Consider the following 27,649-nt stretch of genomic DNA (forward strand, 5'->3'; position numbering starts at 1 on the left):
CCTGCCATGTATTGATTCCCAAACACAAGGAAATCTACAGATGCTTGCATGTATTGATTCCATCTATTATTCCCACTGCCTCAGGAAAGCAGAAAACATATTCCAGGACCCACCCCCTCTACTCTGATTATTCTATCTTCTCCCTCTCTGGTCAGGCAGAAGATACAAAAGCTTGGAAACATTTACAGCTAGACTCAAAGACAGCTTTTATCCCTTTGATATTAGACTCTTGAACAGACTGCTAACATGCTAAAAGATAAATTTCAGAACTGTTGATCTCTTATTCTACCTTACCATGGTCCTTGCACTTTATTTATGCACCTGGACTGCACTTTCTCTATAACTGCAACAGTATTTACTGGATAAACACCAGAAAGTCTGCAGATGCTGAAAATCCAAAGGAACACACACAAAATGCTAGAGGAATTCAGCAGGTCAGGCAACATTTATCAAAATGATTAAACAGTCAACGCTTTGGGCTGAGCCCCTTCTTCAGGACTAGAAAGATAGGGAGAAGTTCTGTTTTCTTTTTTAAATACCAGGATATAATTATATATACAAGATCTACTTAGATAGCATGCAAAACAAAATTACCGTACAGTGTCTTGGTGTATATGACAATAATAAATCAATAGCAATGTGGTGGATACCACAGTAGGTCAGGTTGGAAGAGATGCAGGTGAACCAAGACATGCAGAAGACACTTGTAACATCTCTGCTTTTTCTCCCCCAGTGGTAAATTATTCATATCTCATTCTGTAATGGACCCACATTTTTGCCAGGTCTTTTCCTTTTAAGTATGCCTATGAAGGTTTTGAAAGTCTTTGTGAGTTTCTGGTTAAGTTACTTTTGTGTTCCACTGACACTTTCCTTATCAATTTCTTTATCATTTGCAGAAATCTGAAATTCTTCATCTTCAGTTTACTGCTCTTTTTCTCAACATTATGAACACTATAATGTTCACACTAACTTCCTCTGCTTGGTAGTGTGAATTAAACAGATCAATGACCTTCCATCAGATATGGAAAGGGAAGGGGCGAGAGAGATGGAAGGAACTTTCCTTCGCAGGTGCTGCCCTAAAGGAAGATCATCACTTATGCCAGGTTGAATATTTGCATGAAACATTCCTGCATTAACATTGTTTGCTCTGCATTGGAACATACAAATTAGACCAGTTGGTCCCGAAATCTGCTCCACCATTCAATAAGGTTATATCTAATCTGACCAGAGCATCAACTCTTCATTTCCACTTTCCTCCAGTAACCTTTCATCCCATTTCTTACCAAGAATCTATTTTTAAAACATTCAAATGCTCTGCCTCCATTGCCATCTAAGTAAGAGAGTTCCAAGGAGTCATAATAGTTTGAGTGAGATTAAAACTGGCATCCCTTTATTGTTAGACAGTGACAGTTAGTTCATCATCTCCACGTCCTATTTGTAGACCCCTCAAGGGCGGCATGTTAGTATAGCAGTTAGCAAAATATTATTACGGTGACAGCGAACCAGGTTCAATTCCACCATCTTCTGTAACGAGTTTGTACGTTCTCCCTCTGAGCACATGGGTTTCCTCTGGGTGCTGCAGTTTCTTTCTACATGCAAAGGATGGATGGGTCAGTAGGTTAATTGGGTACATGGGTGCAATTGGGCAATGTGGCTGATTGGGCTGGAAGGGCCCATTACCCTGGTGTATCTCTAAGTAAATAAATAACTCATATGGCCCATCCTTCTGGAGGTAATTGCCACTTCCTTAAGTTCAGCTAGAAAATTGGACTGAATGTTAGCCTGGCCATCATTGTCTATGTTCAAAATTATAAAAATTGTCCCTTCTATTTTCTTGATCTTTCTATATCTTCCCTACCTCATCTACCCTGAGAGAAATAACTTAAACCATTGCTCCTGAGGCTGGCTGCCTAGAAATAAGATTGCTTATACCTTCTCATGGTTAAAATGGACTTCAAAGTTATTGATTCTAACAACAAATTATTGTATATTAATAGGGTACCCCCAAACATACCATGGTTCTTACCAGACTTGTTAACAATCAAAATTCAGAATCAAATCAGAAGCAGGTTTACTATCACTGACGTATGTCGTGATATTTGTTCATTTGCAAAAGGGGAATAACAAGATAATGTTTATGAGTTCGTGGACCATTCAGAAAACTAATGGTGGAGGTGAGAATGCTGTTCCTAAAACAGTGGGTGTAGGTCTTCAGGCTCATGTACCTCCTTCCAAGTGATCGTAACAAGAAGAGGGCATGTCGCAATGGTACGGGTCCTAGGTAGGTACTCTGTTGATCCCAAAGGAAATTACAGCATCACAGTGGCAGTACAAGTGCACAGATATAAATATTAGAAGAGAAGTAGAAAGACTAAAAAATAAGTTACTACAGTCTAAACAGGTGCCACTTTCTTGAGGGACCAACTCCTGACAATGTCCTTCATGATGGGGAGGATTGTGCTTGTGATGGAGCTGGCTGAGTCTATAACTCTGCAGTCTCTTTCGATCCTGTGCTCTGGAGCCTCCATACCAGTTTCTGATGCAACCAAACAGATTGCTGTCCACCGTAAATCTGTAGGAATTTGCAAAAGGTCTTTGGTGACATACTAAAATCTCCTCAAACTCTCAATGAAGTGGAGCTACTGGTGTGTCTTCATTGGGATTGCATCAATGTGCTGGGCTCAAGATGTTGACACCTAGGAATTTGAAGCTACTCTCCCTTTCCACCACTGACCCCTCAATGAGGACTGGTGTGTGTTTTCCTGATTTCTCTTTCCTAAAATCTGCAATCAATTCCTTGGTCTTGCAGGTTGTTGTTGTTGTGACACCCCACTAGCTTTTAGTCCCTGTATGGCTCCTCGTCACCATCTGAGATTCAGCCAACAACATTGGTGTCATCTGCAAATTTATAAATGGCCTATGAGCAATGCTCCTGTACAGTCATGAGTGTGGAGAGAGTAGAGCTGTGGGCTAAACATGCATCTTTGAGGTACACCTGTATTGATTGTCAGTGTGGAAGAGATTTTATTGCCAATCCATATTGACTGCAGTCTTCTGATAAGGAAGTCGAGGATTCAGTTGCAGAGGGAGATACAGAGGGCCAAGCTTTGAAATTTGTTCCTTGTGCTAAGGGGATGATAATGATGTTAAACGCCACACTGCAATCAATAAACAGCAGTTTGATGTACGTTTAGCGGATGTTAAAATTTGACAGTGACATGCATGAGGGCATGGAAGACTTGAAGAAGTTGCATTCGAATTGTACTCCCCAGACTTTTGCATGTTGAAAGTTTTACATAAATCAAGTACTTTTTGAAATGTTATCATTGATCAACTGTTTGCACACACAGTAACAAAAATGAGATTGTTACCAAATAATCTATACTCATGATGTTGATTGGGCTGAATTATTCATTATGAGAGCGTGGAGAATTTCTTTGGGAAAAAAATCATGGGATAACCAATGTTGACTTTAAGCGGAAATTTGGTGCCACAAGTACATGTGTGCACAGGTGCAGAGAAAAATTCACCTGTAGCAGCACTAGGGGCACAGAATTCATAAGAAAAACATATATTTTCAAAATTATACAAGAATTGTATTTTGAACAAAAACAAAAGTTGCAGTGTTTCTGTGTTTACTTACTTGTTCTTTCGCAGTTTAGAGATGCCTGTCACTGGCTTTGTCATCTCATGAACTGAGTAGTTAACCAGACCATTTTAGAGGGCAGCAAAGAGTCAGCTGTACTGGTAGATTTGAGGTCATACAATCATGGAGTTATATAGAATGAAAACAGGGTATCCAGTCCAACTGTGATGTATGTCTACACTAATCCCATTTGCCCACTTCAGGCCATTAACCCTCTATTCCTTTCCTATCCAAATACCTGTCTACATACTTTTTAAATGAAACAGAACTGTATTAATGTGCACTTGTAAACCACCTCTAGGCCAGTTTTTGTAAGATTGACATCCCTGAAGGATATAGGCAAACTAAGTGGATTTTTCTGACCATCAGGTAGTTTGCTAGTTCCACATTGAGAATCAACCATATATCACCCAATCATTCAGCCAGGAATCTGCATTTTAGTGTAGCAATTAAACCACTAATATAGTATCCCATACCTACCTTATTTTTTCCTGGTTTCAAGTTACTTTATATAGTTTTTTTCTCAGCTGTAGAGTTTTCCCTTTACTCCCATTAACTTCAATTCCCAACATTAAAAGATCAGTGTTAATCACAGCTTACAGTACCTTACTCTTGTCCAAATGCATTAAAATTAATACACTACTTATTAAGATCAAATTTGAAATAGTGCACAGAGGAATGTCAGATGAATGCAAATGTGCAACCAGCCTTAATTTAGTGCTCAAGGAGCCTAGAGATTTATCCTTGTTGTCCTGTAAATCATAGGTTATCAAAAATACATCTGTTTAAATGTCTTAGATGTTAGTTTATGCTGAATTTAAATTCTATTTTAAAAAGGCTTCCTTTTATCCCTAACCTGCTTTGACATTTTTGTTTTAAGTTATCCACTGTTTCAGATTTTGTCTTATCACCCATTTCATCCTCCTTTACACGTGTACAGGAAGTGACTTTAACAATCTTGAGTCCTGAATATTGAATTTGTGAAGTATTGGCATTAAAAGCATAATTCCTAGAGTTTTAAAAAGTCCTCTCCCATTTGTTTTTGGACTACTTATTTTAGTCTTCCAATAGTGTGATGGAACATCCCAGAAACGCAATATCTTTCTTTGTTATAGAATCAAATATTTTAAAGCCTGTGTTATAGTTATTAAATACCTGAAGTGTTGTATTAAATAGGTAAATTTACCAGTTATTTGTAATTGCACTTACATGCTGCCCTGGGCCCAGCACATTAGTGCAATTATGAAGAAAGCATGGCAGTGTGTCTACTTTCTTAGGAGTTTTGCGAAGATTTGGCATGTCATCTAACACTTTGACAAACTTCTATAGATGTGTAGTGGAGAGTGTATTGACTGGCTGCATGACAACCTGGTGTGGAAACACCAATGCCCTTGAATGGAAATTCATACAAAAAGTAGTGGATATGGCCCAGTCCATCAGAGATAAAACCCTCCCCACCACTGAGCACATCTACATGAAACGATGTCACAGGAAAGCAACGTATATCATCAGGAGCCCCCACGACCCAGGACATGCTCCCTTTTCACTGCTGCCATTAGGAACAAGGTACAAGAGCCTCAGGACTCACACCACAAGGTTCAGGAACAGTGAATACCCCTCAACCATCAGGCTCTTGAACCAAAGAGAATAACTTCAATCAACTTCATTTGCCCCATCATTGAAATATTCCCACAACCAATGGATTCACTTCTGAGGACTCTTCATCTCAGGTTCTCACTATTTATTGTTTCTTTATTTTTTATTATTATTTCTTTCTTTTTGTAATTGCACAGTTTGTTGACTTATATAAGCAGATTGATATGGTCTTTCATTGGTTCTGTTATGGTTATTATTCTATAGATTTATCGAGTATGCCTGCACAAAAATGAATCTTAGGGTTGTATATGGTGACATATATGTACAGTATTTTGATAGGAATTTGCTTTGAACTTAAATAGGTTTATTTTTCTCAATTGTACTAAAGTACACAAAACAGATTTGTATTACCTGTTCTATTTAGAACATTTCATTACATCAGTGCATTGAGGTAGTGTAAGGAAAAAAGCAGCAACAAAATAGTCAATGCAATGTTACAGGGAAAGTGCAGTTCAAGCAGACGATAAGGTGTCAGATAGCTTGTGAGGCTAAGAGGCGATCTTAATATACAAGAGGTCTGTTCAATAGTCTTGTAACAGTGAGGAAGAAGCTGTCCTTCCCTGGTGGTACATGCTTTACGGCTTTTGTCTCTTCTTTTTGATAGGAAGGGGGAGAAGAGAGAATGCCCTGGGTAGATGGGGTCTTTGATTATGCTGGCTGCTTTACTGAGGCAGTAAGAAGTGTAGATTCCATGGAGGGGAGACTGCTTTTGAGAGCTGAGTCCACAAATCTCTGCAGTTTCTTATGGAGTTGGGCAGAGCTGTTGTCATACCAAGACGTGATCTGGATTGGATGCCTTCTGTGGTGAATCTATTAAAATTGGTGAGGCTCAGCAAGGACATGATGAATTTCTTAGGCTGCACCACAGCTTGGACCATTAAAATTCCCTTAATTTTAGCACAGTATTTCTTTTTGCTTTTATACTTTTTCTTGGAATACATAAAAACATGAGCAGAAATAGGCCATTCAGTGTCTCAAACTGCCATGCCATTCACTGATCATGCTGATCTTCCGCAGGCCTCATCTTCTCCTCTGTGCCAGATCCCCATAGCCCCTCCATTCCCAGGTCTATCAAAACATTATCTACCTCTGCTTTAAATATACCAATAAATTAGCCTCCACTATTCTGGTTCCAGGATAGTGATGGTAAGTGTTTCAGTAACAGCACAACAGCACTTTTGTTAACAGACCCTTTCCAGAGACGTGAACAACAGCACATCAGAGATAGCAGAATTAAGTGATTAGAGGTTTCTAAGATGTCATAGAACATTGGAAAATGGGAAAGCGAAACTGAGAGAGAGGTTTACGGAGGAATTTCCAGATCCCCAGTAAGGAAGAGAAGTGGAGAATGGGAAAGAAGTCAGCATTTTAGGAATAGATACCATCAGAGGCTGGAGTAGATTATGGAGAAAGTGTGAAATGAGATGTGGTTGGATTTGAGCTCAGTTGTGAGTACTTTATGAGATATTGTTGGTAGAATAGCTAGTCCAGGTCAGTGAAAATAAGACTGATTGATGAAGGGTGCTGTTGGTGTTACGATATAACCATATAACCATATAACAATCACAGCACGGAAACAGGCCATCTCGGCCCTCCTAGTCCGTGCCGAACTCTTAATCTCACCTAGTCCCACCTACCCGCACTCAGCCCATAACCCTCCACTCCTTTCTTGTCCATATACCTATCCAATTTTACCTTAAATGACACAACTGAATTGGCCTCTACTACTTCTACAGGAAGCTCATTCCACACAGCTATCACTCTCTGAGTAAAGAAATACCCCCTCGTGTTTCCCTTAAACTTCTGCCCCCTAACTCTCAAATCATGTCCTCTCGTTTGAATCTCCCCTACTCTCAATGGAAACAGCCTATTCATGTCAACTCTATCTATCCCTCTCAAAATTTTAAGTACCTCGATCAAATCCCCCCTCAACCTTCTACGCTCCAATGAATAGAGACCTAACTTGTTCAACCTTTCTCTGTAACTTAAGTGCTGAAACCCAGGTAACATCCTAGTAAATCGTCTCTGCACTCTCTCTAATTTATTGATAACTTTCCTATAATTCGGTGACCAGAACTACACACAATATTCTAAATTTGGCCTTACCAATGCCTTGTACAATTTTAACATTACATTCCAACTTCTGTACTCAATGCTTTGATTTATAAAGGCCAGCGTTCCAAAAGCCTTCTTCACCACCCTATCTACATGAGACTCCACCTTCAGGGAACTATGCACTGTTATTCCTAGATCTCTCTGTTCCTCTGCATTCCTCAATGCCCTACCATTTACCCTGTATGTTCTATTTGGATTATTCCTGCCAAAATGTAGAACCTCACACTTCTCACATTAAACTCCATCTCCCAACGTTCAGCCCATTCTTCTAACTGGCATAAATCTCCCTGCAAGCTTTGAAAACCCACCTCATTATCCACAACACCTCCTACCTTATGATATGGTGGAATTGATCTTCCTAATCACAACATCAAATCTTCCTCCACACTATAACCATTTTTATATCAACTAAGCAGTTAGTTTGTTCTTTTTGATGAATGGCACTTTTATAACTTTTACAGTTATGGGTAGGATACTGACCTTGTGTACCATTTCCCACTGTTAATTGAGGTTTCCATAGTCACTGTCTGTGACCCATGCTAGTTAGCAAGCACAATTGAATGAGCAAAATAGTCATTGCATCCAAAGCCTTCCACAGAAATAAGTGGAGAAGAAAACATCTCTACTTAATGTAGAAATTGAAATACTGACTAAAAACCAAACTCAGCATTTGTGGTTGGCAAATCTTGTCCATCAGACAACAGATAGTAGTTAACCTTTAAATAAGGGGCTCAGTGCTTGGCCTCCAGATTTCAAGTAACTCTTTAAAAATGGTGTCACTAACTAGCTTTTCTTGCTTTTTGCCCCGTTTCAGCTGATTTCCCAGCTGAAAACCATTTGCTTCAATTCTTTGCAGCAATGAACATAAGAATTACAAGCAGGAGTTGACCTTGTGCCTGCTCTGCTGTTCAACAGAACCATGGCTAATCTTTTACCTCAGTACCACTTCCTTTGCATTACTTGATTCCCATAATACCAAAAAAACCCACTGTAGGATTGCAACCAGAGGTGTTGCCAGTTCATTTTCCCCACAGATGCTGCTCAACTTACTGAGTACCCCCAGCAGATTGTTTGTGGTTCTATACCTAAAAATCTACTGTACTCTTGAATATTTTCAACACCTGTCCCATTGGATAGAGTTCAAAAGACACATCACCTTTTGAGTGAAGGCCATCAACTCCTGTCCTGTTGGATAGTTTAAAAGCCCTCTGAGTGAAGGACATTGAATACTGCTGGTGGATGGGGGCGGCTGGTGACCTATCAGGGCATTGTAACAGCAATCAGGCCAGTGGCACTGTGGCTGGCTCTGAAGAGAAGCCAGGATGGTTTGTTGCCTCTCTGGTGCCAGGTCCAGAATGCCTCAGAAAATTCTCGAGGGAGGGTGAGCAGCCAGAGGTTGCGGTGCACGTTAGCACCAATGATGTAGGTAGAAAGGGGAAAGAGGTCCTGCACAGTGAGTGTAGGGAGCTGGGGAAGAGGCTGAACAGCAGGACCTTCAAGGTAGTGATCTCTGGATTACTCCCAGAACCATGTGCTAGTCAGGACAGGAATAGGACGATAGTACAGATGAATGAGTGACTGACAGTGCAGTGCAGAAGGCAGAGTTTCAGATTTCTCGATTATTGGGATCTCTTCTGGGGAAGATATGACCTGTACAAAAAGGATGGGTTACACTTGAACCTGAGGGAGCAGGTTTGCTAGAGCTGTTGGGGAGGGTTTAAACTAATTTGGGAGGGGGACTGGAACCGGAGTGATAGGACTAAGGATGGTGCAGTTGGTGTACAACTAGATGGAGTGTGTAGTGAGACTGTAGGAAAGGACAGGCAGATGACTGGGCAAAATTGAAAAGGGTGACGAGTAAAAGGGCGAAGGTGTTATATTTGAATAGATGCAATACATGGAATAAGATAGATAAACTTTTAGCAGAGTTACAAATTGGCATGTGTGAATTTGTGAGCATCAATGAATCATGGCTGAAAGAGATCATAGTTGGGAGCTTAACATCTAATGATACACATTGAAAAAGCAGGCAGGTAGGCAGAGGGGTTGGGTGGTAAATAATGAAATCAAATCCTTAAATAGAGGTGACATAGGATTGGAAGACAGAGAATTGTTATGGGTAGAGTTAAGAAATTGCCAGGGTAAAAGGACCCTGATGGAACTTTATATATAGATCTCCAAACAGTAGCCAGTGCATGGGCTGCAAATTACACTGGGAGATAGAAAAGGCATGTAACAATGGCAACGTCGAGATAGTCAGGGAGATTTCAATATGCAGATAGATTGGGAAAGTCAGGTTGTTGCTAGTCCCCAAGAGAGAGAATTTGTAGAACGCCTATGAGATTGCTCTTTAGAGCAGTTTGTGGTTGAGCCAACAGAGGGAACAGCAATTCTGGATTCAGATTTGATTAGGGAGCTTAAGGTAAATTAATTCTTAAGTAACAGTGATCATAATATGATAGAGTTCACCCTGAAGTTTAAAAAGGAGAAGCTAAAATCAGATTAATCAGAATTACAATGGAGCTTAGGGAATTATAGAGGCATGAGCGAGGATCTGCCAAAGTTGATTGGAAGGGGACACTAGCAGGGATGATGGCAGAACTGCTATAGCTGGTGTTTCTGAGGGAAATTCGGAAGTTGCAGAAAAGATACACCCTGAAGATGAAGAAGTATTCTCGACATTCTATCCAGAAGAAACATCAGCTTCATATCTACCATCCCAAGTTTGTACATTTCAATGAGTTTCACTTCCACCTTCTGCTTAATTGCTCCTCATAAGACAATTTCCACCAAGAGAGCATTTTTGACTCTGATCCTACAGGAATCCTCGTCTTCAGAAGCATTTCATTATCTGGTAAAGTACATCTGGTTATCTGATAGTTCTGTCAATGGGAGTGCCTTCTTTAAGGTAGATCTCATGCTTTGGTGTAAAACAATTGATGATCAGTTTTAATCTCTGTTCATTTTGATATCTAGTGACTGTAATAATCGGGGCACTGGACAAATCCATTAATGGATTTCTGCGTTGTTACTTACCCATCGTATGTCATGTTACTGGGGATAATTTTGACATTGGGTAGTTGATAGTTGTTTGAAATGAGTAGTGTTGAGTATCCATCCATTATAAATTTCCTCCTGGTTTCATTTCTATTAAATCTTTGGTCCAAAATTAAAAGAACCCTCATTTCTGATCCTTGACATTTTGAGTTTATCTACCTAATATATCAATCTTGTTGGGAAGCTCCTCTCTCCTATATCTGTACTAGATGTGAATGGTCAGCTCTTGAATCTTGCTGCTTGCCCATTAGCTACAGGTAAATCTCAATATCCTCCCCCATAGATATTTGAATCCTCACCAATTTATTGTAGGTTGGTTACTAGATCCTCATCTTTTGCTCGAAAGTGCTTTTGTTTAAATTGCACTGATTTCATACATGCAAAATAAATTATTGATTGGTTGCAAAGGAAAAACAGACAACATGAACTAAAATGTGAGAAGTTACTTTTCTCCTGACTTTCTCTTCTCCCAAACCTCTCCTTCTCTCTTCAGCCTCCCAACTTAATGTCATCCTCCTTTCCCTCTTGCTCTCTCCATCATCTGCCACTTCTTTCATGGAATATTGGTATCAATGGGAAGCTCATTGTCCATCCTTCATTGCCATTGAAATAACTGGCTAACTAGTTCATTTCAGAGAAGTAGTTAAGAGTCAACTGCACTGTCATGATTCTGGAGTGACATAAGGACTTAAATCCTCTCTTCTCTGAAGGACATTATTGAACCAGGCTTTGGTTTGCCATAACTCATTGCTAGTGCCACTGTTTCAGAAAAAAAAATCCAATTTATAAAAATTAAGTTCCAAGGTGGCATTTGAAAATTTTTTGATTTATTTGTGCAGGCTCTGGATTACACAACTAAGAACAAAAGCAGCATGTTACTACACCCAACCTCTCTCTCCTATTCACTGTCTTTTAGCCTCTCTTGTCCTTCTCTGCCCCCTCTCACTTCTGTCACCCTCTTTTCTACCTCTGCACCAATCCTCCACTTCTCCTGTTTATAGATATATGAAGAGTGTTCATAGAGTACTGCGTTGAGAAGTAGGAAAGAGAGGATAATGAATCTTTGAAACTCTACTCAACAGGGCTTTTGTTGAGAATATTCAAGGCAGAGTACTTTATCTTTAGATAAAGAGCAATAAATGATCTGCTGGAGGAACTCGACAGCTCGAGCAGCATCTGTGTGGAGAAAGGAACTGTTGATGTTTCAGGTTGAAACCCTGCATTAAGGCATTTTAGATATTATGGGAATCAAGGAATGCAAGAAGATACGTAACTCTGCTCCTTCATGTGTACTGCTCCACATTGCTAGAAATACTTCATAGGTGCAAAGGGCCTCCAGCAGAAGCTAATTCCTAAGTATTCTACTTGCCTCTTTTTGGTGCTAATAAGGAATTGGGAAACCTGTGTCACAAATCTTGGCAGCAGCAAGTCAAGAGCAATGCAATGGGTGGAGTGGGAATGGAGGCATGGAATCTCAATGATGTTTTGCAGCTGGCGAGCGATGTTTTTTAGATCCTTAATCTTCAACTCGCTGGCAAAATGGCGAGTGGTGCGTACTGATTCAAATTCAGTGTATCACTACCAGCTTCCATCGCAGCGGGGGAGGTAACTGGTTTTGTTCTGCCAGGCACTGAATCTGCTTTGTAACTTGAAGCCTACAGGCACGTTGCTTTCATCGCTGACATTTTAAAGCAACACTATCTGGCCAAGAAAAATTTTAAATGTAACTACATGGGTAATAGCTTGACAGTCAAATTGACCAATGGAAACAAAGTAATATTGTATTTATAATGAGGGTTCATCAGCAATTCTTCATGCTTCTTCTTCCAAAATGGCCACCGTGTCTTTTTTTTAGGAGTTGAGTTGTTGTAATCTGCTTTTTGTCCTCTCAATGAGCAAACTGCCGGAATTACTGCCAACTGCGTTTGAACGATTTTCAACAGTTCCAGTTGAATATTCATTAGCGAGGATTTAGAGCATTGCGTACACGGCAAACAAAATTAACTCCGTCAAAACATAAATGCAATATTCAGGGTTTGTAGGAAGCCTTCAGATTGTCCATCAGTACCAACTTCAGATATTTATTTTCTGAAGATTGAACTTGGCTTCATTTATCTCCAAAATTTTTTTATTCGTTGCAAATTATCGTAGAAGTGTACACCAGTTCTTACCGTCACGTTCTACAAGGTGTCAACAGCAGAATCTTGCAGTGCTTAAGAACACCAAGGGATATACCCCATGCAGAGTAAATTATGTTTGAACCAAGATTCTCAATCCCTGTCAGATCCCACTCCAAGATAATGCTGTCAGAAATATTGCCCAGTTTCTGTAACAAATTATGTTTTTCATAGGAAGTTCATTATTGTTATTGCTTGTGATTCAATCCCTGAGGTGTTTCTTTGAGATGTGTGAAAGGTGTGGCACTTGGATTGTGAAAGAATAGGAACAAATCCTGTCTGATATTGACACCTCATGATTAGTCAACAGAAGCTGACCAGTTTTCATCCAGCCATCTCTAAGCATCTAAAGACCACAAGCATGTCTTTTATAGACTTGGGTATTGTTATGTACACGATGTGGTAAATTGGATCAGCAAATTTGCTGATGATACAAAGATTGGAGGTGTACTGGGCAGTGAGGAAGGTTTTCAAAGCTTGCAGAGGGATTTGGACCAGCTGGAAAAATGGGCTGAAAAATGGCAGATGGAGTTTAATACAGACAACTGTGAGGTATTGCACTTTGGAAGGACAAACCAAGGTAGAACATACAAGGTAAATGTTACGGCACTGAGGAGTGCAGTAGAACAGAGGGATCTGGGAATACAGATACAAAATTCCCTATAAGTGGTATCACAGGTAGATAGGGTCATAAGGAGAGCTTTTGGCACATTGGCCTTATAAATCAAAGTATTGAGTATAAGAGTTGGAATGTTATGGTGAGGTTGTATAAGGCATTGGTGAGGCCTAATTTAGAGTATTGTGTACAGTTTTGGTCACCAAATTACAGGAAGGATAGTAATAAGGTTGAAAGAGTGCCGAGAAGGTTTACAAGGATGTTGCCAGGACTTGAGAAACTGAGTTACAGAGAAAGGTTGAATAGGTTAGGACTTTATTCCCTGGAGCGTAGAAGAACGAGGGGAGATTTGATAGAGGTATATAAAATTATGATGGGTATAGATAGAATGAATGCAAGCAGGCTTTTCCCACTGAGGTTAGGTTAACCAGACGGCATGGGTTAATGGTGACGGGGGAAAAGTTTAAAGGGAACATGGGGGGGGGGGGGGGCTTCTTCACATAGAGAGTGATGGGAGTGTGGAATGAGCTGGCAGATGAAGTGGTAAATGCGGGCTCACTTTGAACATTTAAGAAAAACTTGACACGTACATGGATGAGAGGTGTATGGAGGGATATGGTCTGGGCGCAGGTCAGTGGGAGTAGGCAGAAAAATGGTTGGGCACAGCCAAGAAGGGTCAAAAGGCTGTTTCTGTGTTATAATGTTCTATGGTTCTATGGTAACATGTAGAAAAGTAAGAAAAAGATTATTTTTCTGTAGAATCCCACTTTGAAGGTTTGTACAGAACATGTTGAAAATTGAGAAAGAGAAGATTTTAAGAGATTTAGAAATTTCCCCTTGAAGATTTGGAAATCTCTAGACTCACATTTGTATAAGTTGAACGTTTGATAAAGCACAATTTGGTGGAAACCACTCGTTTGAGAACCTGACTGATTTTACTGCAAATGGGCCACTAATTCAAAAGAATATTTGACCTAATTTTGTTAATTTCCTCCAGATAGGGCTAAAGTGGGAACAGGTGTTACAACTTGTTGCTCCAGAGACAACGGTCAATTACAGCTCTGGGTAATCAGCCCAGTTGCAGGACGTGGTCACGTTACCAAATTGCCCCCAAAAAGTGGTCAATAGCTCCAGACTGTTTGAGGGAGGACATGGCAGCCACAATGAAGGAGAAACCATGGAAGGGAGGTTGAGCTAATGCTTGAGATTTAGATAATGACCACAAGTTGAGACCTAATTGCTGTATAGGAAAGAGAAAAACTGGACACAAATAATTAGGGCTGTGGTAATGATCCAGCACTGTTAATGAAAATGATGATGAATCAGAAGTTGGTTACTTGAGGGGAAGTAGGTGTCTCACAGTAAGTGAAACCATACCACAATACCCCAAGTAGCTTTTCTGTTTCAATGCTAAGTGAAAGGATTTTGTTGCTCGACAAGGGATGCTTCAGTACACATCTAGACTATTCACAACTCCAGCCTCTTCTGTCATTCAATTGTAAAGCATGCTTATCCTTGTCTCTTAATACTGTTGCCTAACAAAATCTATTGATCCCAATATGTAAACTTCAGTTGAATCTAACATTATTAATCTTTTTTTTGTGTGGAAACTGAAAAGGGTCAAAGATCTCTAATCCCCAGTGGATAGTATCCAATTCTAAATAACCTAGCTTTAATTTTGGGGAAAAGACCTCTTTTCCCAGATTCCAAATAAGAAAAGATAATTCCTCTACACTAATGAATATTCCTTTAAAAATCAGATCTTCCCTTGATCTATCTTTATTCTCTCAATAAAATCATACATGCCATCCAGTGACCACCAAAAGGCTTAACCAAAAGAAAAGGAAAAGCTGGCACCTTTGAAATGACATAGGACTTAAAGACTAATGAGGTTTAATTTAAGAAGCAGAATACAATTGGCACAGTAAAATCCCAAGATCAGTAACGGCAGATAATCTTATGCTTGCTGGTTGAAGAACAAATATTGGCCAGGAAATTGGAGCAACTCATCTGGGCTTCTTCAAGATACGCAGTGAGACCTTCTAGTTTCATTTTCAAGTTTAAGTTTAATTGTGATTCAGACAAATACGAATACCCATGAATATAACCAAACAAAACAACATTACTCTCGGACCAAGGTGCAAAACACAGTATTGACAGTCACACACAGCACAAGGTACCTATAGCACATATATGATAGCAGTAAAATGCAGTCACACAAAAAAACAGTCCGAGTCCCTGAATCCATGAACGTTGCGGCAGTCTGCAGTCAAACACAATACAGCTTTCCTCCCGCCAAGCGAACACTGGGAGGCAGCACTGACTCCAGCGTGGCTAGCACGCCACACAGCCTCCGGTGGAGCGCGCTGACTGCAATATCTCCGGCTCTCCTGGGCAACTGTGAACATGTGACACTGTGGCTTGAGGCCTAGTCCTGGCTACAACCAAGGCCATGCTGCTCCCCCGCTGTCCACCAATAAACCGGTAATTTGGCCTCGCAGCATTCCACATTAACAACGTCCAACAAGGTCTTGTGATCACAAGAAATGCGACTAAGACAATCACTCGCTTTCAGACCACACACCACATTCACGCACTGACTCCTCTTTGATTCGGGCTGAATTACAATCTGCACCCAGTTCAGCTCCTTTAGCTTCTCCAGCAGTGAGCAACTCGCTGATGGGGCAAACCTGCAGTACTTTAAGTTCTTAATGTCGAGCAGGTTCTTGCAATTGTAGAAGAGATGTTTAGAAAGGACAGTAACAGCTTTGATTGGCCCAGTGGAAGGTGCTACATCCAAGCATGCTGCCATCTTACTGGATGTTGGGAGTGTAGGTGTAGTTATGATTTAAAATTTCATCTGAACCATGGTACTTCCAGCAGTAGAGCACTCCACTGCACAGCCAAGGAGCATCAGCCTGGACCAGTGGGTTGAACCTGTTGGAACAGAGCTGAACATACAACTTCTGACCCAGTGGTGAGAGACCTGCCCTCTCCTAGCCAGAAGTGAAGACAGTCACAGTGACAGAACTACTGTCTTCTAAATACTAAACAAAAAGTACTGATTCTTCTGTTGGTCCCGCAAGGATAACCAAAACCATACCCAAACATAAAATACTAGAGTCGTTAAAAACCCAAAATGAAACCAGAAAATGCCAGAACTGTGTAACTGATCAGGCAACAACTTTGGAGAGGATTAGTTTTCGTGAAGATTTTGAAAGAAACAGATTTGACAATGCAAAGAAAGAAATAACATTGTCAAAAATTTCCAAAAGAAGATAATTTGGGAACTTCAGATAACAGTTCTGATTTTCCCACTTACATGTCTCTTGTCTGAGTAATAGAGTCTTTCCTCATCCTTTTATCACCCTCCCTCAACATTTGTGGTCTTTTGTTCGTTAATTTGAAGGGAAATTTCTGCTAAACATCCAAATCACCTTAACCATAGATGTAACATTAGCAATCATCATGGTTACTACAACTTTATAACTTGGAAAAGTGAGTAACTGGGCATTATATAAATATTGTTCTACAGCATTACAGCTTTCTTAAAATTTTTGTGTGTGATGACATTAAATGTTCCTTTAGAGTGTTTTAAAGACCTTGAAATTTTATTTCACCCAGAACGGGAACAAATCTGCCCAGGTAATTAATGATCACTGTCAGGCAGGGCCTTGATCTGAAGGGCCAGTCAATCTGCCTTGCATCGACGTTGACAGAGTGAAGCCTGGACTGGCAGCTCATGATGCACACTATCAGGACAGTCTATAATACTGAAAATTCCTGAGACAATGATGCCAGATGACAGCTTGGACCTCTGCGTACAGATTGAACAAAAGTAGTGTAACATACATTTCTAATCCTCGGCAGGTCAAGGAGCCAGAACTCCAGGCTTTGAAACTAATTATTGTAATTTGAATTGGAGAGATGTGTCGCACTTTTATATTCCTTTTGTAATGGTGCAGGTACATCAGCAGAGTCTGCAGAACTGCGCCTTCTTTATAGCAAAGAAATGTAACGATTGTGAACGCGGAAATGACCTGATTCTGCAGGCTTGCTGGTTCTTGTTCACACACTGCTGCTTCTCTCTGTTTCCATCCTGCAGGAGAGAAGAAAAGGACGGAGCTTAAATTAAAATCCTGCAGTTCCTTATCTGCTTCCCACATGAAGGCAAATCTGAGTTGAAAACCGTAAAATTAAGAGAAGATCGGGGATAGTTTAATTCAGCAAATCCATCGGTTCGGCTTTTAGTCTGTGTGACTGGAGGGAGGAAAGGGGGTCAGATAGACATTAATAAGGTGCAAGCTATAAATATGCGTTTTTTCTACGAAGCATTTGTACTTCCAGTAAGAGGGAGGTGCGAGGGGAGCAGCATTAGTATTTAAAATGTTGATGTAATATCGCTGATGATGGATCTGTGAGTAAATTTCTGCCAGGGTTTAAAACCAAGGCCCCTTTTCTCCAACATATTACATTGGTGTTGCTAGTGATGTCACTGATTCCTCCCTGATGCTCAGTCGTAGTGTGATGTACTGTATATTTTAATTTTCATTATGTTGCTTCTGCATCATTTTGGACAAACATCTAGAAATCAGCAGTCTACTCCATGATTTCTCAATGACGAGTCTAGGAGATCCATGCCTTCTGTTGGTAGGGATCACTCCAAGCTTCTTTTCCTGAAACTCTTTGTTTCATCACGAGGGTCAGCCATATTTGCCTTCCCCAATGGATGTGGTCAACAGTGGATATTTCCACAGTCTCCTTAGCCAACGCCTGAATCAAATGATTTGGCCACTTATTTACCTGTGAGGATGGGATTTTGCTGTATACAGGGTTACTGGAGCAATTCTTACATCACAAGAATAAGATTATTTAGAAAACACACTTCGTTGAATTGGGAATGCATCAAGGTTAACAAAGACCCAGAAAAATGTCTGTGCTCTTGGTCTTCTGATAATTGCAATCAGGTTTAATATAAATTGTTGGGCAGAATGTTATACCTTGCTGCATTTTCTGGATTTTGTTAGCAGAGCTCAACACTCATTTTTGACCCATAGTTGGCAGTAGACAGTGTTGTTGTGGAATATATTGACAATTTCTAAAAACAGGCTCCACGAGACCCAATATAAAAGTAGAAATTACTGGCAACTCAGCAGGTCAGGGAGGTTCTCTGAGTGGAGAAACAGCGTGTTTAACTGACTTGATGAAGGTTCCATCATTTTGAGTTTTTAATTCAGATTTTGCATCTGCGGTGTTTTAATTTCTGGAGCAGCAGGGACTGTTGTGGGGTGACAATTGCCGCTAGTAATGTAGACAAAGGGTGATGTTTTGGCATTACAGTGGGTGAATGAGTGTGGCTCTGTCAGAGGGATAAACTATTGCCCTGAGACTCTGTCTAGCTGCTCACATGGATCTCAAAGATCCTCGGGCGCTGCTTTAAAGAAGTTCGGGGCAACAAACAATCTGCTGGAGGAATTCAAACAAGAGAAAATCCGCAGATGCTGGAAATCAAAGCAATGCACACAAAATACTGGAGGAATTCAGTAGGACAGGCAGCATCTAGGGAAAGGTGAACAGTTGGTGTTTTGGGCTGAGACCCTTATTCAGAACCTGAAATGTCGTATGTACTCTTTTCCACAGATGCTGCCTGGCCTGCTGAGTTCCTCCAGCATTCTGTGTGTGTTGCTGGAGGAAGTCCATAGGCTGAGTAGCATCAATGATGAGGGAAGGAATTGTCGAACTTTTGGATTGAAAGCCTGCATCAGGATTGGAATATCCTGCCAGGCGTCCCATCCAGTCTCTGATCCGGTGTAACTTGGGCAGAATATCCAGTCAATATTAACAACTATGATTTGGATCTTGCTGTGTACAGATTATTGCTGTTTCAATGTATAACAGTTCCCATACTACAAAAAGGGGACATTGAGAAGATCTCGAGGCAGTGACTAATTTTACGCCTATCTTTCTTTCTGTTTCACTCCTCTCTTTGTTTTTCTTTCATTCCTTTTGGGGAGTGCTGCAAGGATGGAAGCATGGAGTGGGTGGTGGAAATGAGCCTCGTGGAAGGCACTTCACTCAATGCAAAGTATCTGTGTTGTCATCCTGAGGGGATACATGAGACTGCAGAGGTTGGTATCTACAATCTGCTTGCTGGAGGAACTCAGAGGGTTGAGCAGCATCTGCAGAGGAAGGAATTGAAGCAGAGTTTTGACCCAGAGCACCAAATTTTTTCCAATCCCAGTGGATGCTCCTCAACCTGCTGGGTTCCTACAGCAAATAGTTATCAATCTTAGGATGTGTGTTGAAACATTGGGGTGAATACTGAAGGCAAGCAAGAGTTCAGCACCGACTGCCTGCTGTTTGATTGCTGTGTGGCTCACCGTGGCAGATGGGTAGGTCTCTGCACTTGTGTGGTGCCTCTCTCTTTCGATGTTGAAGGAGGATGTTACTGTGTTTCTGGGTTATGGATTGGACTATTGTGTTCATGGACGGTATACTTCTTCACTGATGGTTTTTATATTCTGTGTTTTTCACCCATTCCTTTTGTTGTGTGAGGGGTGGGGGTTTGACGTTCTTGTTGCATTCTGTTAGATTTTTGTGCAGGGGGGGTGTTTGGTGCTTGAAGTTCTTGTTGCATTTTGTGAGAGAGGAGGCGGGTTTTGTGGCCTTGTTGTGTTTTGTGAGGGGAGGTGCGGTTTGGGGTTGATGATCGGGATGCCATTCTTCATTCTGCGGGCGTCGTTCTCTGAGTGAATTTCATGCTCCTTTGTTTCGTGGCTATCTGGAGATGATGAATCTCAGAGTTGCATATGGAGACGTACTTTGATAATAATTGAACCTTTGAATCTTTGAAGAGGTTTTAAAGCATGATTGAAGGAATGGGGAGCCATCCGGCTTACAATTGATCAATGGGAGTTGGCTGTAGCGGAATTGTGTTCGAACCCATTTATGATGTCTGAACACAAAAACAGTTCTCTATGATGTCAGTGTCCTGCAGAATATGGTGCAGCATTTAATAATCACTCTCTCTCAGTAATGCTGACATTGTATACCACACCTCCTGTTGTTGTATGCCATCCATGTATCTCCTGAACACGACTTAAGAAATAGCATCTACTATATTAAACCACAGTGTAGGTTGAGTTCCCCTTAAGACATGATTCAGCCAATTCAATCACAGGGAGATGAGAATCTCTGTACCTGGCACCAGCTTTCCTGATTTCTTTTTGCAGTGCCTACAGCAGGTTTTTCTATTAAACTCAATACAGATTAATAACATGCATGATTACTGTATATCTGTTATTTGCATATATTCCCTTTGCAGCAAGTCATATTGTGGTACAGTTCCACTGTAACTCCAAGATAGACATGCATTGTGTTGTGTCCAGCAAGTGGAGGGAGCAGAAAGGGGATTTTTATAATATCACCGTTGACTAGGAGAAAACTCGCAAAGTTTAGGATTTACATTTGAATTATCCAAGCCTCACATAGCCTCCAGTGCTTGATTCTGCTTCTATCTATGTAATTAAAATGTCTTGCTTGTAGCACGTCACATGCCTGCTATGTGGCCTGGCATATTAAACCTGTCAGAAGCAAAGAGAATCAAGTGTCACGCTTTGCTGATTGGCTCGCGTAAGAAAACTTACACTGATTCGCTGAACAGGAGAAATCGCAGAGTAACTCAACCTATGCAACGTCATCAGCTTGCTCGCACAGGCTGTTATCCCCAATCTTGTCACAGACTCACAATTCAGCAGAATAATTTGCCATCTACTGCATATTTATAATGCAGGAATCATGTATATAAAATTAAATAGCGAGCACTACAATCACTAAACCTAGCTAGAAAGTGCATCGTTTTACATTTCAGTGCCTGCTGCCGTTGCTCTCAGGGAATTCCATCAGTGGAAGGCAAGGATGGCCTGGTGGGGTTGAAAGCAGAACTCAGAGCAGTGAAGCCATTTGATTCAGAAAACACAGAAATAAAGAAAACTGATGCCCCCAGGTAACATTGTCTGAATTCCCAGCAGGGTCTCTCCATCATCCAAATGTCCTGTTCCGTTCTAACATATCAATGAGATATGAGTGTGATTATGCTGTTTTTGTTTTGGCTGGCGTCACACACAGCCCGTTGAGCCAGTCTTGCTGTTCTTTCTGTGTTAAATGGTGGATAATTGAGTTAAGAAGTATTTTGTATTTATTATCCGACATTAGTGCAATAGCATCCATATTGATAATACCTCTCATATCTATCTATGCCTATGAAGCACATTTTAAATGAGTTACAGTGGTGCTAGAAAGTTTGTGAACCCTGTAGAATTTTCTCTATTTCTGCATAAATATGAGCTAAAATGTGATCAGATCTTCACATAAATCCTAAAACTAGATGGAGAACTTAATAAAATAAATAACACAAAAACATTATACTTGTTCATTTATTTATTGAGAGAAATGATCCAATATTACATTGTACCTGTTGGAAAAAGTACGTGAACCTCTGGGCAATACCTTCTGCTTGGAGTCAGGTGTTCCAGTCAATGAGATGAGATGGGAGGTGAGGGCTGTAGAGGTTCCCTGCCAAATAAACAAGGAACACAAAGTCAGGCTACTGACAAAGCCTGCTCCTCTCAAGAAAGATCTGTTCATGTGCACCATGCCTCGATCAAAACAACTTTCAGAGAACCTTAGAAGAAGAATTGTCGAGATGTGCAAAGCTGGAAAAGGCTACAAAGCATTTCTAAAGACCGGAGTGTTCACAGTAATAGAAAATGTCTGTAGATGGAGGGAATGCAATACTGTTGCTACTGTCCCTAGGAGTGGGCATCCTGCAAAGATCACACCAAAAGCACAATGTGCAATGCTAAAGGAGGTGACAAAAAACCCAAGGGTAACAGCAAAAGATGTGCAGAAATCTCTAAAACTTGCTAAAGTCTCTGCTCATGTGTCCACTTTAAGAAAAATACTGAACAAGAATGCTGTTCATTGAAGGACACCACAGGGAAAACCACTGCTCTCAAAAAAAAACATTGCTACACATCTCAAGTTTGCAAAAGGCAAATCCAGGGCAAAAAGCAAAAAGAACCACTTTTCAACATAATTGTATAAGGGCTAAGAGTGTTGTAAAAACAAGCCTGAAGGCTTTGTGTGTCAATGCGAGGAGCATTCGTAACAAGGTGGATGAATTGAATGTGCAGATAGCTATTAATGAATACGATATAGTTGGGATCACAGAGACATGGCTCCAGGGTGACCAAGGATGGGAGCTCAGCATCCAGGGATATTCAATATTCAGGAGGGATAGACAGGAAAGAAAAGGAGGTGGGGTAGCATTGCTGGTTAGAGAGGAGATTAACGCAATAGAAAGGAAGGACATTAGCCTGGAGGATGTGGAATCGATATGGGTAGAGCTGCATAACACTAAGGGGCAGAAAACGCTGGTGGGAGTTGTGTACTGGCCACGTAACAGTAGTAGTGAGGTTGGGGATAGCATTAAACAGGAAATTAGAAATGCGTGCAATAAAGGAACAGTAGTTATAATGTGTGACTTCAATCTACATATAGATTGGGTGAACCAAATTGGTAAGAGTGCTGAGGTAGAGGATTTCTTGGAATGTAAGGGGGATGGTTTTCTGAACCAACATGTTGAGGAACCAACTAGAGAGCAGGCCATTCTAGATTGGGTATTGAGCAATGAGGAAGGGTTAGTTAGCAATCTTGTCGTGCGAGGCCCCTTGGGTAAGAGTGACCATAATATGGTGGAATTCTTCATTAAGATGGAGAGTGACATAGTTAATTCAGAAACAAAGGTTCTGAACTTAAAGAAGGGTGACTTTGAGACGTGAATTAGCTAAGATAGACTGGCAAATGATACTTAAAGGGTTGACAGTGGATATGCAATGGCAAGCATTTAAAGATCGCATGGATGAACTACAATTGTTCATCCCAGTTTGACAAAAGAATAAACCAGGGAAGGTAGTGCACCCGTGGCTGACAAGGGAAATTAGGGATAGTATCAAGTCCAAAGAAGAAACATATAAATTAGCAAAAAAAAAAGCGGCACACCTGAAGACTGGGAGAAATTCAGAGACCAGCAGAGGAGGACAAAGGGCTTAATTAGGAAAGGGAAAAAAGATTATGAGAGAAAGCTGGCAGGGAACATAAAAACTGACTGCAAAAGCTTTTATAAATATGTGAAAAGAAAAAGATTGGTCAAGACAAATGTAGGTCCTTTACAGTCAGATACAGGTGAATTGATCATAGGGAACAAAGATATGGCAGACCAATTGAATAACTACTTTGGTTCTGTCTTCACTAAGGAGGACATAAATAATCTTCCAGAAATAGTAAGGGACCGAGTGTCTAGTGAGATGGAGGAACTGAGGGAAGTACATGTTAGTAGGGAAGTGGTGTTAGGTAAATTGGAGGGATTAAAGGCAGATAAATCCCCAGGGCCAGATGGTCTGCATCCCAGAGTGCTTAAGGAAGTAGCCCAAGAAATAGTGGATGCATTAGTGATAATTTTTCAAAACTCCTTTGATTCTGGATTAGTTCCTGAGGATTGGAGGGTGGCTAATGTAAACCCACTTTTTAAAAAAGGAGGGAGGGAAAAACTGGGGAATTCTGCCATCGGTTAGTCTGCCACCGGTGGTGGGGAAAATGCTAGAGTTGGTTATCAAAGATGTGATTTGGAAAGCGGTGAAATCATTGGACAAAGTCAGCATGGATTTGTGAAAGAAAAATCATGTCTGACGAATCTTATAGAATTTTTTGAAGATGTAACTAGTAGAGTGAGTAGGGGAGAGCCAGTGAATGTGGTATATTTAGATTTTCAAAAGGCTTTTGACGAGGTCCCACACAGGAGATTAGTGTGCAAACTTAAAGCACACGGTATTGGGGGTATGGTATTGATGTGGATAGAGAATTGGTTGGCAGACAGGAAGCAAAGAGTGGGAGTAAACGGGACCTTTTCAGAATGGCAGGCTGTGATTAGTGGGGTACCGCAAGGCTCAGTGCTGGGACCCAGTTGTTTACAATATATATTAATGATTTAGACGAGGGAATTAAATGCAGCATCTACAAGTTTGTGGATGACACAAAGCTGGGCGGTGGTGTTAGTTGTGAGGAGGATGCTAAAGAGGATGCAGGGTGACTTGGATAGGTTAGGTGAGTGGGCAAATTCATGGCAGATGCAATTTAATGTGGATAAATGTGAGGTTATCTGCTTTGGCTGCAAGAACAGGAAAACAGATTATTATCTGAACGGTGGCTGATTAGGAAAAGGGGAGATGCAACGAGACCTGGGTGTCATTGTACACCAGTCATTGAAGGTGGGCATGCAGGTACAGCAGGCAGTGAAAAAGGCAAATGGTATGTTGGCATTCATAGCAAAAGGATTTGAGTACAGGAGCAGGGAGGTTCTATTGCAGTTGTACAAGGCCTTGGTGAGACCACACCTAGAATATCTTGTGCAGTTTTGGTCCCCTAATCTGAGGAAAGACATTCTTGCCATAGAGGGAGTACAGAGAAGGTTCACCAGATTGATTCCTGGGATGGAAGGACTTTCATATGAAGAAAGACTAGATCAACTAGGCTTATACTCACTGGAATTTAGAAGATTGAGGGGGAATCTTATTGAAGTGTATAAAATTCTAAAAGGATTGTACAGGTTAGATGCAGGAAGATTGTTTCCAATGTTGGGGAAGTCCAGAATGAGGGGGTCACAGTTTAAGGATAAAGGGGAAGCCTTTTAGGATGGAGATGAGGAAAAACTTCTTCACACAGAGAGTGGTGAATCTGTGGAATTCTCTGCCACAAGAAAGAGTTGAGGCCGGTTCATTGGCTATATTTAAGAGGAAGTTAGATATGGCCCTTGTGGCTAAAGGGATCGGGGGGATGGAGAGAAAGCAGGTACAGGATGATCAGCCATGATCATACTGAATGGCAGTGAAGGCTCAAAAGGTCGAATGACCTACTCCTGCACCTATTTTCTAAGTTTCTAAAAGACCACCTGGATGATCTACAATGCCTTTGGGATAGTGTTGTGTGGACAGATGAGACAGAGTTGAACTTATTGGCCGAAATGCACTCTGCTATGTTTGAAGGGGAAAGGGCTCAGCACACCAGCAACCAAAACCTCATCCCAACTATGTAGCATGGTGGTAGGAGCATCATGGTTTGGGGCAGCTTTGCTGCCTCAGGACCCGGACAGCTTGCAATTGCTGAAGGAATAAAGAATTCAAAATTGTATCAAGACATTTTACAGGAGAATATCAGGGTAGCAATCTGTCACCTGAAGCTTAATAGAACCTGGATAATGCAACAAGATAATGATTCAAAAGACAAGAATAAATCAACAATAGATTGGTTTAAAAAGAAGACAATTAATTTTTTGGAAAGGCCGAGTCAAAGTCCTGACCTTAATCCTATAGAGATGTTGTGGAAGGACACGAAACAAACAATTCATGCAAGGAAGCCCACCAACATTCCAGAGTTGAAGCAGTTTTGTAAGGAGGAATGGCCTAAAATTCCTTCAAGCTGTTCTGCAGGACTGACGAACAGTACTGGAAACGTTTGTTTGAAGTTTTTGCTGTACAAGGGATCACGCCAGTTACTGAAAGCAAAAGTTCACATACTTTTTCCAACAAATAGATGTAATATTGGATAATATTTCTCAATAAATAAATGAACAAGTATAATGTTTTGTGTTATTTATTTAATTGTGTTCTCTTTATCTGGTTTTAGGACTTACATGAAGATCTGATCACATTTTAGCTCATATTTATGCAGAAATAGAGAAAATTTTAAAGGGTTTGCAAACTTTCTAGCAGCACTGGAAGTAAATTTGGGCTGTAATAATTTTTGATTGGGCTGTGGGTACCGAACTTCTGGTAACTATCGAATTTTTCTGCCATTGGCATGTGACAGACTGCAGGCAGGAATGGACATAAAAATTCCTCCACATTTTCACAGAGATATCCACCCACCCCTCCTTTTTCTGTCCAATGTGCTTATGAAAGCCTGTATCCTCCTAGTCAGCTAATAAAAGAACAAGGTCTTCCTGTCAAATCAATGAGGCAGCCAAAATACAATTTCAATTCAGCCTCCAACTTTCACCACCAAGTGCTACAACAGTGATGGGGATACCAACTTGGTTTTGACCGATTTAAGACATTAAGGTCTTGGTAGCAGCAACTCTTAAACAGTGAGCATTATTTCGGTAATGCAGGCAAGTCAGACCTTCTTGAATCTCCCTTTGGCACAGAATTTACAATAAAGTAAAATCCACGGAGACAAAACCCACTTCCTCTCAAGAGATCGAGGCTGTCTAGGCTTAGTATTGTAGCATCACTTCCTGATGAGATCCTGTTGCTTTAATTGGTGGAGCAGTGCTTCAACAGTATTTAAAGTTACATTTTCTCCTGAGGAATTTCGTGACAAATACTAGTGCAGGTTGAATCATTTCTATTAATTGATGTTGCCTTTGCAGAACCAAACATGTGACACGTATCTCTAAGTCATAGGGTTTGTTTACACGAAGTGCCCTTTTAATAAGTATTTTATGATCTAAAATTAGCTTGTAGAAAACATAGAAAATAGGTGCAGGAGTCGGCCATTCAGCCCTTCGAGCCTGCACCGCCATTCAGTATGATCATGGCTGATCATCCATCTCAGAATCCTGTACCTGCTTTCTCTCCATCCCCCGGATCCCTTTAGCCACAAGGACCATATCTAACTTGTAAAAGGTTCATTGCAAGGAAAATAAATCTAAAGGGTATGTTTTAGTAACTTGATTTTGCTACAGTGTTACAGATGTTCTGAACATTTGATTCAGTTCAAGCAACACACACAAAATGCTGATGGAACACAGCAGGCCAGGCAGCATCTATAAGGAGAAGCACTGTCGATGTTTCGGGTCGAGACCCTTCATCAGGACTAACTGAAGGGAAAGATACTAAGAGATCCAGTTCAGTATCACTGGAGCACATTAAACCAGATTCATGAGGTTATTACTTTAGATTATGTTATAGGAGGACACTTCAAACCTTTGGACACTATTACCTAGGAATTCATTACCAACAACAGTAATAAATGTGCTTCATAGCCTGTTGCACGCACTCTTAACTTCTGACGTGTATTTCATTGACTGCGATTTATAGCTGCTGCACAACAGTATAAAAGAAACAAAATCAATCCACTCTATGCTGTACACTTCTCCTGGGAGACAGAACTTGGGAGAGTTACTCAAGGTTATAATTACCCCTAAGGCTCTCCATTCATTCACCCTCTAAATGAAAACAAAACTTACCAGCTGTTTGTTCTCGATCCCATTCCTTCACAGACACGGCTACGTTGTAAAGGATATCCGGGAGAGAGATTCCTACC

At 40.7% G+C, this 27,649-nt stretch overlaps 1 protein-coding gene across 3 annotated transcripts in view; it reads left to right on the plus strand.

The window, feature by feature from the left end:
- The window catches only part of lef1 (lymphoid enhancer-binding factor 1), a 180,675-nt gene that overhangs the window by 60,561 nt on the left and 92,465 nt on the right, over nucleotides 1-27,649 (plus strand). The gene's annotated exons all lie outside the window — the stretch shown is intronic.

The sequence above is a fragment of the Hypanus sabinus genome, chromosome 3 (genome assembly GCF_030144855.1).
Source record: "Hypanus sabinus isolate sHypSab1 chromosome 3, sHypSab1.hap1, whole genome shotgun sequence".
NCBI classification, from domain to species: domain Eukaryota; kingdom Metazoa; phylum Chordata; class Chondrichthyes; order Myliobatiformes; family Dasyatidae; genus Hypanus; species Hypanus sabinus.